Source organism: Lepisma saccharinum, chromosome 13 (assembly GCF_977018435.1).
Source record: "Lepisma saccharinum chromosome 13, izLepSacc3.1, whole genome shotgun sequence".
Classification (NCBI taxonomy): Eukaryota; Metazoa; Arthropoda; class Insecta; order Zygentoma; family Lepismatidae; genus Lepisma; species Lepisma saccharinum.
Window position 1 is genome coordinate 18,092,186 of NC_139241.1, and position 17,677 is coordinate 18,109,862.

The following is a 17,677-nucleotide window of genomic DNA, read 5'->3' on the forward strand; positions in this document are numbered from 1 at the left end:
CCTCTTACAGATGGGAGTTGGAAGCATTTCCCTACTCCTGTATTTTGATAAGAGATTGAAGGAGAGGAAGGTCATAGACTTATGCATGTAAACTTGTATCGTGCTTCTTTCCTGCAGGACTCTTGTCAGACATTCACTGGCTAGTTTATATAAAAATTTGAATGTGTTCCTGCCTCTGTGTATGCACGCACCAATATCTATTTGTTTTTAAATTGTATGTATTTTTATTGTTTCCCTTGATAAATTGCTGTCATGGGAATGATCCAGCTCGGCAATGACTTTTTGAAAGATGGAAAATAAATATCAAAATTCCAAGCTTTACATTCTTCATATATATCAGTGGTCTTTGCATATTGCCTTGAAAGAATCTGTTAACCTCCTAAAACCAACAGTTTTTTAAGGATAAAACTAATTGCAGTCATCTTTATGGTGAAATATTGCAAGTGGTTTCTCAGGAGTAACAATCAAATAAGGCCACAGAATGTGCAATTCTGTAGCTCGTGTTTCTCGAACAAAGAACGCAAAGCACATCTATTCTAGAATGTGCATGTCATCATGCACCTGGACGGATTTTGCAGACTAACGAGGTTCTGGCATCTAAACACCCAACCGGTATAATGGCGTGTGGGGCTTGTGTTGTATCATGTCCATCTGTGTTTGGGATTTCTCTTTCACTAAATTTAACCTACCGCCTTTAATCCTCATCTATGCCACTATTAAATAGTGGAACATTTCGCCAGTAAAGTAATAAAAGCGACCAATCACTAATTTTGTCCTTGCTTTTTTATTCTTACTTCCTTACAAAGAAACATTCATATATCCACCTGAATTGTTTTTGATCATCATCGTGCATTCATTCAATCCTTAAAGTTTACACTTTAACTGATGTTCAACTCTGTTTGTTCTTAATGCCATCGATGATAATTACGTGAAAGTTTTTTATGTGGACACACATCATTAAGTCGGTTCTAAAGCAGTTATTCCATAGAATGAAGAGAAAAGTATTAGCTGTGTTAATGTGGTCAATTTATTTTTAGTTTCACTCAAATTATTCTTATGTAGCCGTATATCTACTACTAAGGCCTTTTGTAAAAACCGCGAGATGTGTGTCCTCTTCGCTCACCCTCGGGAAAGGGAGCTTTCGGAATTCTTCGCAGATCTTTGGCTCTATCTTCGGCATAGGGAACGCATTACTGCTACTCATTCCAGTCTCACAGTTTCTTTCGAACTAAATCTGTAAAAAAAAGTTGCAATATTTTTTTCTTCATTTACAGCGAATTTTGTGTTCTAATTTCCCCAGTGAATTTCATGTGTGTTATTTCTGGAATTTGTATGAAAAAGATAGGTTTAAAAATCATACTTAACAGTTGACCAAATCAGCATGGTTCAATTGACTTGAAGAGAATCAATCCACAGAACTCATTCTGGGTCTTGTGGCAGTTATCTAATGGTGTGGGGTAGAGAGTAGGTGGGTGCTGGAAACACTCTTCCCTCATGGCTTCAGATCAATAAGTTTTGAAGAGAAGAGAGGCATTATTTCTGGTGGTAGATCAATGTCCGATTTAGACTCTACCAGGTGTAATACAAAAAAAAGTTTTTTTAAAAAAAATTCAGATCAATGTGTCAATGGGCAATAATAGGTTTTTGCAGAAGAGCATTAAAACACTTCTGTTGGCTTTGGGTCCCATTTTCAAATTAGTTCTGCTCCTAAGTCCACTTCATGGATAGACAGGCTAATCGTTGCTTGACCTACAGTTTAAACCTCTATATGCCTCCACCGGGTATCAAACTCTGTATTCCTTCATTACAAGGTGACAGCATTACCACTCTACCATCCGGTAGGACCTATTTTCAAATGATAAGGATGTGTGGAGCAGTTCAGGTTTTGATGACATGAACAATTTACTTAAACATCATAGCATCATCGGCAAACTCAAATATGTGCTAAAATTCTCCTGACAATGTTTGCAACAATGAGAATAAACTTGCAACAGGATCAACAGCGCAAACTGCTGAGAATGCATCAAAAATAGAAATGAAATTAGTTGATAAAAAGAACCCAAAAAAGTTTTCCTGAAGACATTTTCAATTCCTTGAAATTGAGTTATGGTCAGCATTTGACATGGCTTGTCACAGAAGTGAACTAAGTGTCGCTTATTCCTCAGATTAAGATATCTCAAAGTGAGTACACAAATATTTGTTTTGCTTGAAGAAAAGCTTTTTTGAATTGTTCAAGTTAATTTTGTTGGTTTAAACAATTCCCATGTCTAGTTCTAGTGCTGAACGTTCCTTTTCATCAGAGTTAATGTAGAAATACCCAAGAACAGTAATTGAGAAGAATCTGCTAAAACAAGTGAAAGTGCAGAAGATGAATTCTACAATCTAGTGATAGAAGAATTCATAACGGAGTTAATAATAATAATGATTTTTTAAACTTTTTACGACATGTGCTTAACTTGCTGTAAAAGTCAGGGACCACCCCTGCTTGCTACAGCATTGGTCGAAATTCGTTTCGACAGCCATACAAATAATATGGTTTCGTTAAATAATAAATTTTCGGACGTACATGATTGTTTCTTTTACTTCACTTTGGACTACTTATAATTTTATTACGATTAAAGATATATAATTAAATAACAGAAAATATAATGTCTCCGTCATGTTCAAACTGTTGTGTACACATGGCGCTGAAGTGGTAGTTCTTGCCAAAACTGATTCATTTTATATTTTATGAGTAGTAAGCAAGATTTTGTTATAATACAACTAATCCAAAGTGTAGCTATAAGTATGTGAAATACTATGTGAAAAGATAATCACAGTGAGTAGCTTCAGAAACTTGACCACATATTTATGATTTTTTCAATTGGAGTTTGTCGTTGGGGTAGGGGTAGGTTTTAGCAAACACTGTTGTGAGATTTTCACTCCGTGTTTTCTAACTATATGATCAATATGAGTGCTTGATTGGATAGGGATAAACGTGGGTGAATCAAAAGTAAGTTACACCCTCTTTAAAAAAAAAAAAAAAACACACACACTAGAAAGAAAATAATTATTGGACAAAAATGTATGAACCTTTAACTTTTTTCGATAGTCACCAAGATGTTCCAAGCACTTTTCGTATCGTGTGACCGACCAGTTTTTCAATTCCTTGTGTGTAAAAATTCCGTCCAATTTAGTTGAACTCCTTCCTGCACTTCTCATCTGACGCAAAACGCTGACCCTCTAGGTCTTGTTTGAGAGGACGGAGAAAGTGGTAGTTATAGGGTACCTATTCGGGGCTATAGGAAGGGTGAGACCACACTTCCCACTTGAATTTCTGTAGTAAATCCTGTGTGACACCAGCTGTATGGGGGGGGGGGTAGCATTGTCAGCTTCTTTGAAGTCTCACAGTAGGGTAAGCTTTCCTGTAATTGGAACTGCCCAGTTTTTTGGCACGTTGAGGAATGTTTGTAGAAATTAAGATCTGTGCGAAACTGACAACATTGGTCTTGTTCCCGCCTTGTTGCCCTATCTTCCGTTGATGACATTTGCAAGCTGTGTCTATTTTGTTTGTTATTTCTTGTGTAAAAATCGCGTATATCTGGAAAGCTTTTGTGATTTTCAAGATTTCTCTTCAATTCTAAGCAGGTAGATTAAGGAATATGTTTTCATGTTTCTCTTGTTATTTATTGTTGTAATGAAATTATTGTTCATTGTTCTTGTTTAACAGTTAGCTAGACCCTAAAGGAAGTGCATTGACGTCCCATTGCCAACAAATTGTATTATCGCTGCACGCTTTCGAGGGTGCCAATAATTGGTATTGCTAATGTGCATAATGCCCATTTGCTTGGCACAAGGGCCAATAACTCCCAATTTGGAAGAAATAGGCTTTTCATGCTTTTAACACTACCTTGGTGCTATTTAAAACATGAGAATGATGATGCGAGCATTCTGACTTTGATAGCTTTATGTTAATCAGTAGTTGCCACCAGTGACAAGTACCAGCATTCAGACACAACTATTGGTACAGACTTTCGGTATTTAAGCCATTTCACTGATTTAATTTTCTGAGTTCCTATTTGAATTGTTTTATAACTACAATATAGGCCTTAGCTAGTACGTAGCCTACAATAACTGTGAATGTTAGAGGCTTAGCATATTGGAAATATGGAGTGCCAATAACTGGGCACAAATTGCATATAACTGGTCAGTGTATACCAACAACTAGACATTATCAGGTTCTGAATAAAAAATTAAATAACTGCTTTCTGTTTTTACTATGTCTCAAACGATTTCACTTCAGAACAGGTGTCAAAGTGTATAAAATACCGAAACCCAAAAAAAAATACTGATACAATATGTGTAGTTATCTTTTTTTAAACTAGTTCCTCTTAAAGTGCCAATAACTGGTATGCTTACCCTATGTTGCGGCATTGATTGTTGTTCCTTGGGTCACAAACTCACTGTAAACAACACCTTCGGAATCTAAGAAGATCGTCAGCATGACCTTTCAAACCATTGTACAGGTTTTGGCTCTTCTTGGTGGTGGCGAATCCTAGTGTCTCTATTCCATGGATGCCCTCTTATGTCTTGGGAGTGTATTGGTGCATCGAGGGCTCATCTCCTGTGATGATTTTGCTCAGAAGCTGCGGACCATCCATGGGATAATGCCGAAGAAATGACAGCAGTGCATCAAAATGTTGATTTTTGTTCCCGTTGGTTAACAAGTGCGGCACACAGAGAGAACACAGTTTACGACAACCCTTCAGATCACGAATCAGCATAGATGCACTACCATAGGATATGTTCAGTTTACTTGCAATCTCTTTTAATTTTCACGAGACGTTTAGCAATAGTGATTTCATTCACACCTTCCACGTTGTCGGTAGTGTTCACAGTTGCAGGCCGTCCGACACGCGGTTCGTCGTTCACGTTCGATCTTCCCTCTTCGAACATCTGGCACCATTTTGCAATCATGGGGCAATGGATTTCACTCCGATTATGCCTTTGTGCCCAAAAAAATCGGACGACGGAGCACACCTCAATTTTGGATGCCACCTCAATATGACGCACCATACTCACACTGACTAATCACATACTAAACCAGCTGAATCACGGCTGCTTCTGGTGTGAAGAAAACATTCCAGACAGTGTTGCCACCAAGCATGATTATTCTCTCTCTTAGTACAGGAACACGGGTCGGGTGTAAATTACTTTTTGAAGAAAGGTGTCACAGACAATAAATGATCACTGATTGGAAAGTTTCTAGCACTAGTATCGCTGAGAGCAGGACATTGATTGATTTATTGAATTGTTGTTTTAAGTCCACTTTATGCACAGAAAAGCTAATCGAGACTGGACCTACAGTTTTATTTGGGATCCGAACCGGTATGTGCCTCAATCGGGTATCAAACCCGGGACCCCTTGATTACAAGGCGACAACTGAGAACAGGACATCACTTGCACACGTCATGTAGTTCCCATTGCAACACAGAGCATGGTGAGAGGCGGTTTTCGTTTGCCCCACTCACTTCTCTACAATATACAATAATGACTTTTTTTTACACTTTGAGGAAATTCAAAATAGTTGCATTTTTTCTCAATTTACAATTTAAAGTGCCATTGTCCAAGGCAAGAGACATTTTCGAAAGGAAAAAATTGCTCAGTAGTATTTTGCATAATCTTCTGCCTTTTTTGGCAACAGAAAACAGTAGTAGTTAAGACATAGCCCTGGTGCCTCTAGTGTGTATGAGGCCTATTCTATTTTTTTAAATGAGACAGCAGATATCTGATATATCCGGTGTTATGTTCCATCCAGTAACCTTGATGACAGCCGGTGTAATTGAACTTCTTTGACCTTGATGATACCCAGTGATGAGCAGAAGTATCAATGAAAAATTTTGACTTACCTGTTCACCTTGCAGACATCCGGCGAAAAGGTCTGTGGCGATGTGGGAGGGGGTAATTGAACTATGAAGTTGTTTCTTGGTGCATGCTAACCTAACGTGTGTATTCTTGTGAGTGTGTGGAAAATATGCACACGCATCTAGTGTGTAAGATGCAAAGGAAGTGGTTTGTGTGCGGCAGCACGGATGATTTTATTACCCGCCAAATATTTAATGTTTTAAATATAAATTGGGTAAAGCTAAACTTTAAAGTGTTTTCCGCCCGCGATATAGATAATAGTTTAAATATAAAATTGTTAAAGCTGATGTTTTAATCAAGTGGTTCTGTGTTCGATTCCATATGGTGGCAAATTAGATATTCAATTCTATTTGTTTAGAAGCCCCGATTAGCTTTTGTGCACAAAGAGGAAATGAACTAAATTGGAAATAGGTTGTAAAAGTTAATGCTGTAATCAAGATATCCCGGGTTCGATTCCCAGTGTTGTCAAATTGCCTAATAATGATTTTTTTCTCTTTAAATAGAAATGAAGTGTGTTATCAGTCTCAATTAGTATTGATGCCCCTGTTGCTGCCTTGTAATGAAGATGTCTCGGTTTCGATTCCCTATGCAATCAAATGGAGTAATTGTTATTGTTCCAATTGTAGGTGTAGCTCTTGTTACGATGAGTCCCATTTTTGCATAAATTGTATTGTAATGAGCAACGATAGCTTAGTGGTTAACGCTGGCGATTGGAAATTAAAAGGTTTTGGGTTCGATTCCTCTTTAAGACAAACTGCACAATCCATCCGATTACAATGTAAAGTGTACATCCAGCCCTGATTAGCCCATCTGAACATAAAATGGAGTTGAAACAAAGAAGATGGCGGCCAGAATGTCTAAGCCGCACGTCAGGCTAAGTTTGCAGCAGGTTTTATGTATCAATCCGCGCGAGAACTGTGGCTAAGAAAATCTACAGTATTGCCAACCGCACAACACATCAAAACCCGCATGCATGTCAAGCAGAATATATTTGTTTCTTTTTGTCTCCTGAAACATAACATTTTAGAAGTACTTTCGGTGCATAAATTATTTAAAAAATGTGTCATTACTTAATATAAATGTGAAATATCTTCGAAACAGAGCATGTGCATGGACGTTCGCAGGACTTTTTCCAGGAAGGGGCAAGGAAGGTATTTTTTCCCAGTGGGGCAAACAAGTCACATTTCCCCCCAAAAGAGTGTAGTTCCCTAAAAAACATTGCTTAAATTTGAATTTATGGTGTTAATGCAATAATTAACACATATTATTGTGGCTAAAATGAAATTATATGTGTGAAATACATAATTTTTGGTTGTCTTTCATTTTCCAGGGGGCATGGCCCCCTTGCCCCCCCCCTTCTGGATGCCCATGAGCATGTGTGTATATTTCGAGCACTCAAAAATAAAAATAAAGATATAAGTAAACAATGGCAGGCCCTCTTGAATTTAATGACAAATTATTGTTTTTGGTTTATAAAAAATACATTTATGAAAACCTTTGTTACTGTAAGACACACGCACTTTAAGTTATACCAGAAAAAAAAAGCATGGTTTGTTATTGGGGATATATACAATCAGGTGCATTGTCTGCTGCTATTACTCTGGTTTCAATTTATGAATCACTTCACTAAACTAGGATTCAAATCTTGTCTGTCCATTTCTTGCTAATCATCCATCCCTTTCTTTGCACGGAACAGTAAATATATGCGCCTTCAACAAAGACGTCATTGCCGCCAGTGAGTGAAACAATAAGCCTCCCCCTTCCCCTCTCCCTTTCTCATCGGTTTCTTCAGCCCTGGCGGTGGTTTTTCAGGATGGTGTATAAAAAAATTCAATATAACGCCCACGCCCCTCCCAGAGTTAAAGCACGTCTGGTCCAAATAATAAACATGTTTCTTCTCACGGGGATATATATTTTAATACCGGGGACATTCTTTTGTCGTCAAACAACAAACAATCCTTTCCTCTTCCTAAACTCAAACCGCAAATCATTCAACACCCGGGATGCAGTTCGTGCGCACATTGACGGCAAATCACCTCACGCCCTGTTTTACTTTGATCTTGTTTCCGTAAGGAGGATTATGCATTTTAAACAACTTGCTTGATTTGAATTGAAGAGCTTTTCCCTTCGGATGAAGCCTACAATAACACTCGCTGAACAGGAGACCTTGATTCAGCCATTCTCGCCACTGTATAGCAGGATTATTAATCACAATAAACATAGGGTTAAAATAGTGGGATGTGCAACACTGGTATCACAGATTCCACGTGCTCTGCAACGTATTCAATCTTGCTCGACTCGCTCTTGGGCTTCAGCGATTCCTCAGCACAATACAAACTCCAATTGGCGAATCTGCGGATCCAAGTTCGTCTGCACAGTAATTGCATCCGATCAAGCCCATACCTGCTAATGGATGTATTGTCTGTATTTTACAAACTAAATAACTGTTTCCTTGCAAGTATGCAGTTGTGTCGTAATAGAACCTGTCTCAGTGGAACTATAGTCTACCCGCACGTTTGGATCTACATATGTGAAAACCTGCTGCAAGGTTAACCTGACGTTTGGGTTAGTGGCATACTTCAGAGAGGAAAATAATTGTTATTGTTCAAGAATTGTAGGTTTAGTTCAGGTCCCAATGAGTCCATATTTGCATAAATTGTATTTTAATAAGCAAAGATAGCTTAGTGGTTAATGTTGGTGATTGGCAATTAAGAGGTCTTGGGTTCGATTTCTGTTTTTGACAAATTTCACAATGCTTTCGATCGCAATTTAAACTTTAGATCCAGTAACGATTAGCCTATCTGAGCAAAAAATAGAGATGAAGCAAACAAGATGGTGGCAAGAATGTCCAGTGTCTCTCTCTCTCTCTGTGTGTGTGTCTGTCTGTCTTACTCTAAGCATATCAGTTTCCACTTCATCAATTTCAGTCCTAATTTTATATATTAATAACATAATTTTTACAAGAAATATAGATATATATATATGATGAAGTGATATTAATGTAAGGACTCTCACAAAGAGACTCACACTGTTTGAGGGAGGCATAGTGAGGATAATGATATAAGAACTTAAGATTTAAATGCATGCTATATTTACAATATAAATAATATATTTTAAGTATTATAATTATACAGTAGAACCCGGATTTTACATTTCTTCACATTATACATTCAATTTCCATTCCCAATAGAGCAAAATAATACAAAATGTTCCTGGACTTTACACTTCTCAGTGTTATAAGTTTTTCAACTCGATTCCCAGAGAAACATAAAAATCAAGGTTCCATGCCACGCCACTGCTGCAACATATTCAATTATTATGTTGATCACCCAGTACATCAGACGTGGCACGTTGTTGTATTGTGTTTTGATGCTGCAGCTCACCCTTATGTTTACTGTTGTCTGATTATGACATGCTACAGCAATTCCTCATTCAGAATATGAGGGCCAAAATTTATATTTTGAGCCTTGGCAACACTGATTGAAGTTAGGTGTGATTTGACGTTGCACGGAATCGTCTGGCATTATTGACCGTAACATACGTCAAATGTTTTGTCAATAGCTTGATTTGTGTTGTTTATGTTGCCTTGAAAATTGCGCGACAACAATAAAATGGAATTAACTCGTGAACATTTTCGTGCAATGATTTCTTACGATTTTTGACGTTGATTATCGAAACAAGAGTGCATCGATCAACTTACTTCCACATTTGGCGATGAAGCCCCATCTTTTCGTGGTGTAATGAATTTAATCGTGGCCGCCATTCGCTCACCGACGAGATTCGCGAAGGTCGTCCAAAATCAGTTGTTGTTCAAGAAAACATTCATGCTGTGCAAAACATAATACTGCAAGATCATCATGTGACATACTGTGAGATTGAGGCAACCATAGGCATTAGTTCCACCAGCATATATAAAATATTACATGATCATTTAGCTGTGAGAAAGGTATGTTCTCCTTGGATCCCACACAATTTGACAAAAACTCAAAAAGATGCTCGCGTCAATTGGTGCAAACAAATGCTCAATACATACAATCGTGGTGCTTCAAAAGACGTATATAAGATTGTAGCAGGTGACGAATCATGGATATATGCATATGAGCCAGAACGTAAACAGCAGTCGACTGTATGGGTGTTTCAAGATGAACCCAATCCAACAAAAGTTGTTCCCGCTCGAAGCACATCGAAACAAATGGTCGCCTGTTTTTTTCGGGAAAACTGGTCATGTGGCAACTGTGCCTTTAGAGGAACGTAGAACGGTCAACTCTGAATGGTACACAACAATTTGTTTGCCAGAGGTCTTCGGTCAAATACGGAAAACAAACAAACGCCGTCGGATCATTCTTCATCAAGACAATGCAAGCTGTCACACATCTCGTCTAACAACTGAATTTATGAACAGTCAAAAAATCGAATTGATGGGTCATCCACCATACAGTCCTGATTTGGCAACCAATGACTTCTTCTTGTTCCTGAATGTCAAGAATAAATTGCGTGGACAACGATTTTCGTCGGCAGAAGACGCCGTTGATGCGTTCAAAAACCATATTATGGAGGTGTCTCAAGAAGATTGGAAAAACTGCTTTGACAAATGGTTCGAACGAATGCAAAAATGTATTGACCATAAAGGAGAATACTTCGAAAAACAATAAAGCAGTTTTCAATGCCAAATTCCTGTTTTTACATTGTTAGGCTCAAAAGATAAATATTTTGACCCTCGTATCAAATTGTCACCCTGAGTCATGTCTGATCTATTGGTTAGCTGCTTATAAGAAATATATAGCAGACAAGTGTCATCAGAAAATCTGTTGGATCATGCTATGCCATATCTGATTTATTGCCTGGCTGTCCTAATATGCAAGCTTGTCTGGTTTTTGTTGTTATTGTTATTATGATTATAATTGTTATTATTATTATTATTATTATTACTATTATTAAAACTTGCATTTTTTTAACTTTTTCAAATTTCCACATCATCAATAGCAGGTCTAGAAGAGATGATATTTTATTTACTACCCAAAAATACCTATTCCAAATCTTTCACAATTGTGTTCATATGTAACTACTTTCTCTCAATTTTGAAAAATGTATTTAGTAACTAGATTTAAGACACAAATTAAGTATATTGTAGTGTACAGAAAAAGCTCATACAATGGTCCAGGCTGAATCTTGTCACATATTAAATGTACTATATTTAACTATTGAAAACTACACGGAAATGTATTAACTTTAAAGTTATATTCCAAATTATAAACTTGTATATCAATATGTTAGAAAAATTTGTGTATGTGTTAGAGTGTGTAATTGTGGGTGTATATATCTGTTATGGAATTTTTGTGATTTTTAACTTAGTTTTGTGGTTTGTTGATATAATCAAGATAATTAGAATCTATGGTGATTAGATATAACATAAAGAGGCATTAGAAGGCATGCACAGACTGAGACTCAAACCTGGAACCTGTCAGGGTTCTTACTACTGAGAGGAAGCAAGATGATGAGTTGACCACACAATATACTCAGCCACTAATTGTTCACTATTTTTAATTTCTGTTGTATTTACTTTTATCTGTTGTTAAGTGTATTCTCCTGAATGTATGGAAACTGCCATTAGAAGTACATATGCTTAAATTACAGGCAAATCCTCATAACTTGCATTTTGGTATGGATACAGAGTGCTTAACACAAACAAAACCAACCTTCAACAAGTCATTTTATTATTCCAATGGCATTATGGATTCTCTTCACTAGTGTCAAGATGTTTGTATCCTTCTTGTCCTCCCTGTACACTGAAAGCTGAGGAATCTGATGATTTTGTTGGTCATTTTTTATCCTCAGGGACAGGTATTTGTGTTTGCTGTTTCGATAGTAACATTATCTACAACAATCAAACTCATTACTTATACAACAATTAACTCACTAACCAACAATAATAAGTGACTGACATTGGTTCCATTTAAAGATAAAGGAAACCTTCTAATACATGAAATAGAACTCAAAGAGATGCTTAGTGTAGAGAAACACACAGCTTAATACAATGTAGTGGCAAAACAGTTGGACTGCATTTCAAGCAGTTCATAGCAGTCAAAATAATTCATTGTCGTCAAGAACGTTCAAGCAGATAGCAGTGTGCTGTTTATGTTAGCTCGTTTTGAGGGATGTGTTGTTTTCTGTGTGATCTGCTATTTGTAGAGCAGTGAATAAGCAAGTCCAAGCAGCCGACATGTATAGTACATTTGGTTTAGCTTGAGCTTTGGCCTTCAGCTGTGGAGAAGCCTGTTGCTCACCGCGACGATGCGAGAGTCCCGGAGAGATCAATTACCCATATCCATAACCTGACTTTTGAGCTTGTTGATAGTGGTGTGCAGGACTTACTGGTGTCTGGATTTAGGCAAATAACGAAACACAACAGTTTGAGAAGGTATAGTTGATGGAAAAGAATGACAGAGGATTCTTTGTGTCAGTGAAACCCCCATTGATTTAGTCCCCTTGGCAAAAGACGCATCCTCCCTCACCTCCTCTTCCTCTCATGTGGGCAGATCGTTGTGCTGCTAGGAAGGTGATTGTTGACCTGTGTTTTTTAGGGTGTTTCTATTTAATGGAAGCTGAGGTGAAAACTGGAAATATGATTGGAGGAAGCAAAGTGATACACAGAGCAGGGAAATTATCTCAGCGTGCATAAGTTTGTGAAGAAAGAAGCTGATAATGGTCTTGTGTTGAATGTTAAACAAGTGCAAAAGTATGTTTCCATGGTTACTGATGTGTCAGTAAGTACTTTGAAACGTACCTTAAACGAAAATGATCACAACAACGTAACTTGGAAGGGATTAGTAATGCCTAACAAAATATGCAAAAGAAAGAATTTGTGAAGTGACGTGGACTAATTTAACAATTGTGTTTTTTGTAGAACAATTTGACGAATTTCATGATCATGAAGGACAGTATCCTACTTCAGATTTTTAAGTAATTTGTTTAGTGAGACAACAGCATATAGCCCTTGGGAGTTTCATGTCTGGTGGAATTGTAACTTTCGCAAATTGCAACACTGCTCTTATGAGTCATGTGCAGTCTTGCGCAGATGACAAAGATTTCCCACTTCGTGCATGCAAGAGCTCGAATGTGATGTAGTTTGCAGCAAGAATTTAAATTTCTGTAAATTGACAAAAACTCCCAAGCCAAATCTTGCTTTGTGTGTCAGATGTGTGGGGTAAGTTTCTTGGGAAGTTATTTGAACCGTTGGTGAAGAATAAGGCTGCTCTCAAGAAGATTTTTTCTCTTGATAAATACTTCTTGCAATCCTCAACTTCAGCATAGTAGGGCTACTACCATCAAAGGTTGTTAAGAACAGACGAGGAACACTATGTAAGTCATACAGAAATTATAATAATTAATACCTTTTGACAATTCAAGATTATACTTCATTTATTGTTCGTGATGTATCATTTATGTGATCAATATTTCATAAATAATATCATTATTATTAATAATAATAATATGTTAATAATAGTAATAATCTTATAATTAGGCATAACCAACTTTTCAGGAGGAGGTAAACTGACTAACACCCTGATATTTGTATTTCTTTATTTCTATTTTGAGTATTTTACATTATTTTTGTGAATCTCTAGGTTAATTGTGATGATGAGGATCAAAAGAGGATGTGATGAATTGATTATGATGTGATCACATGAATGATAGGACAAGTACAATGATAGATCCATGTCTTAAAAATAATAATTAACACACAATTAATCTATGGAATTAGATCAATGATGAAATGTAAGAGAGTTATAAAGATAAAGCAAATATGGAATCGTTCACTCATGTAAACAAAAGTTTTTGCAAATTATCCTGTTACCATCAACATCCGGAATGAGGGGCAAGGGGAGCATGTATCCCCTAGACAATGAATGTCAAAATAAAATTATATGTTTCACACATATAATTTTATTTCAATAACAGTAGTTCACGCTAATTATTAGAAGAACATTGGAGGAATATGATAACTCCATGGTGAGTGGGTGTTTTAGAGGCAACAGCATTATGTGGTAAATATGCCTCATTGTCTCCTGGAGAAATTACCTTGCCTTCACCTCCATGAAAAAACAGACCTCCATGTCTGTTACTTTCAAAGACCATGCAGATCAGTGATGACTATTTGTCTGAGTCTGTGGATGTGCACTTCAGCCTAAAATCCAAAAGAAGAGCTACACTTCTCCCACTCATGAGTACATACTCCATTCTTGAGTTTGTATGATGATAATTGCGCTTAACAGAAACAATGTAATTTTTGAGTGTAGGGAGGGGGTTGTATCTTTGTTGTTCACTAACTGCTTCACACAAGTAAACTTTATATCTTGTTTCTTCTGCTATTAAAAAAAGTTGGATTTGATTGTTTTAATATTTTCATGATACACTACAAGCAAAAATAAACAACATTTTGAATCTCATTCAGCATATCCCTGAAAAATAACTTTGGTCATAGGCAGATTAAGGGCTAAAAAAAAATGGCGGCCAGTACTGTTGTGCGTCGTTAGTGAGCGTGTAGAAAATCCCAATCTTCCTTGAAATACACACTAAAAGTCCGTCTGGCATACTACATAATCGTTGCGAGCTGAAATAACAGGTAAAATAGCATGAGAATGAGTGAAACGTGATAGAAGAAAAATGCCGGGCTGCTGTGATTGCAATAGAATGATACGAGAAATGGAAAGACTGAAACTGGAGCTATCGTCTAAAGACGAAATCATAAAACTGCTTGAAACAGACAAACTTGAACTGCTAAAAATGAAAAAAGGGGAAAATGTGTGGACAGAAGTAGTCAAGGGTAATATAAGCAAAAAAACACTAATGAATTTGTGTACCAGCACAAACGGACAAAACTACAAGGTATCAAACCAATTTATACATCGAAATCCATATGAGGTACTATACAATGCAGAAGCTAACCCCTCAAAAACAAAATCTGTCAACTTAACCGGGCCAAGCAAAAAAGAAAATGGTAACAAAACTGATAAACTCAAAAAGCAAAACAAATTTAATCCAAATAAACAGTTCAAAGGCAAGGTCTTAATTTTAGGGATAGCCATAGTCGTGATATTGCATGAAAAATGTCAGAAAAATGCAATAATTATGAAATAACTGGATACACTAAACCAGGGGCTCCACTGAATGAAGTAGTGAAATCAGCGGCTTCCATGTGCAAGAACTATGGAAGCAAAGACTGTGTAATCACAATGGGTGGATCAACCGATGTCGCCAAAAAACGAGGCAAAAAATCTGATACCAGTGCTAAAAAAGTGCCTCGAAAGTGTACAAAACACAAATGTCATTGTCACAGAAGTCCCACATAGGTACGATCTCATTCCAACCTCTTGTGTAAACATGGAAATTGAAAGGGTAAACTCAAAAATCTCGAAATTGTGCAAATTCTTCCCATCAGTAAAAATGTTGAGTGTCAACGACATTGGTAGAGAAGGGCATACTAGCCATGGTCAGCATCTGAACAGAAGAGGCAAAGACGTTCTGTGTAATAAACTCTGCTCACTGCTGAACAATTCATCCCCACAAAACAGCAATGTTACCATAGTCCTCCCTGCACCTCAATCTATTGGAAAGGAGAAGGAAACAATCCTAGTGCAAGTGGTTAATAGTGAAAATCCTCTCGAGAAGATAACTGAAAAAGATGCAGTTGAAAGGGAAAAGGTAACAAACAATTCTAACAAAAAGGTGAGTAAAGAATCTTTGTGTAATGTGCTCCTCAGTGAAGATGAAGTGAGTGACAACCCACTGGAAAAAAAGAAAAATCTGAAATTGCGAATGCAAGTGACAGAGCTCTAAGACTGTCAAGAAGAGAAAAACGTGTACCACAAAAATTTCATGAAGATTTTTTATTGTAGAACGAAGTGACAAGAGTGATTATAAAAAAACAAAAGAAGGGAAAGGTGCTCATGATAAAAAAGTAAATGCAAAAGAAAGCACATTAAATATACTTCATCAAAACGTACAACAGCAAAAAAGCTTAATTTAGAAATATTTTTGCAAAATGAATTATGTAACATTGATGTAATTTGTCTGACAGAACACTGGCTGCGAAAAGATGATCTTAACTACATAAACTTTCCAAATTTTACCCTAGCAACCAGTTTCTGCAGAGAAAATAAAATCAGGGGTGGGTCATGCATATTTGTAAAAAATAACATTAAGGCAAAAGAGAGCAAACAATTCAACTACCTGAATGAGGAAATAGAATTTGAAAGTTCCATAGTTGAATTTCCACCACTTAGGCTAGTATTAATTTGTGTGTACGGAATACCCGACAGTAATATCAACAACTTTACTAGGAAACTATATGTAATATTAGATGCTTATTCCAAAAAAAAAAAAAAAATTCAAATCCATACTAATAGGAGATTTTAACATTGATTTCCTGAGTCAAAATATAGGAAGTGAAGTAGAAATATTCATGAAAGCTCACAATCTGACAGCAGTTGTGAGAGTATCCACACGAATCACATCAACTTCAAAAACAGCAATTGATTAGGTTTTCTTAAACACCAACTTATTTGTATACAGTGTCAATACAATTAGTACTGGCTTTTCAGACCATGAGGCACAATGCATAAAAATTACTGCAGCACAAAACACAAACCAAACACACGCACCATATAGACACATAAATACCACAAAAAGAGAATTTAGTCAAAATATAGGAAGTGAAGTAGAAATATTCATGAAAGCTCACAATCTGACAGCAGTTGTGAGAGTATCCACACGAATCACATCAACTTCAAAAACAGCAATTGATTAGGTTTTCTTAAACACCAACTTATTTGTATACAGTGTCAATACAATTAGTACTGGCTTTTCAGACCATGAGCCACAGTGCATAAAAATTACTGCAGCACAAAACACAAACCAAACACACGCACCATATAGACACATAAATACCACAAAAAGAGAATATAATTAAGCTAATTTTAGTTACTTTAACTACTTAATAAGTAGAGAATCGTGGGATGGCCTATACTACCAAACTGATGTGAATGAAGCATACGAGACATTGCTGTCTGCCATTTCATACTCATTTAATTTAGCATTTCCCAAAATAACAAAAAAAAATATACATTGAAACAAAATCAAATTGGATAACACTCGACATCAAAGAAAACTGGAAAGATTTCATCATAATGAATAAATGCAGACACCAGTTCAAAAGTGAAACATTCAATTCATATCTAAAGGAAAAAAGATAGGAGATTGAAAACTCAGTCAAGAAAGCAAAAAAAAAAAAAAAAAAAAAAAAATATAATAGCAATATGATCCTCGACTCAAATAACAAACAAAAAACCTTGTGGCATATTGCAAAAACCGAATTAGGTATAGTAGGGAAAGAAAAATACAAAGACAACATATCACTAAAACATGAAGTCAAAAGCGTGGTCAATTCCCAAGATGTATCATCAACTTTCGATAAATACTTTAGTGGGATAGTAGAAAAAATAACAAAAAACATCCAAAAACAAAATTATAAAACTAGTGATATAACTAAAGTAGATTCTAGTATGTACTTACTCCCAGCAGATGAGAAGGAAATATTTAGGTTAATAAGTCGCTTGAAAAACAATTATTTTGCCGGCATGGATGAGATACCTGAGATTGTAATAAAAAAATGTGCCGCACACCTATGTGGCCCAATATGTCATGTAGTTAATCTAAGTCTCCTTACCGGTAAATATCCAGAACAGCTAAAGACTGCCATAATAAAGCCTCTGCA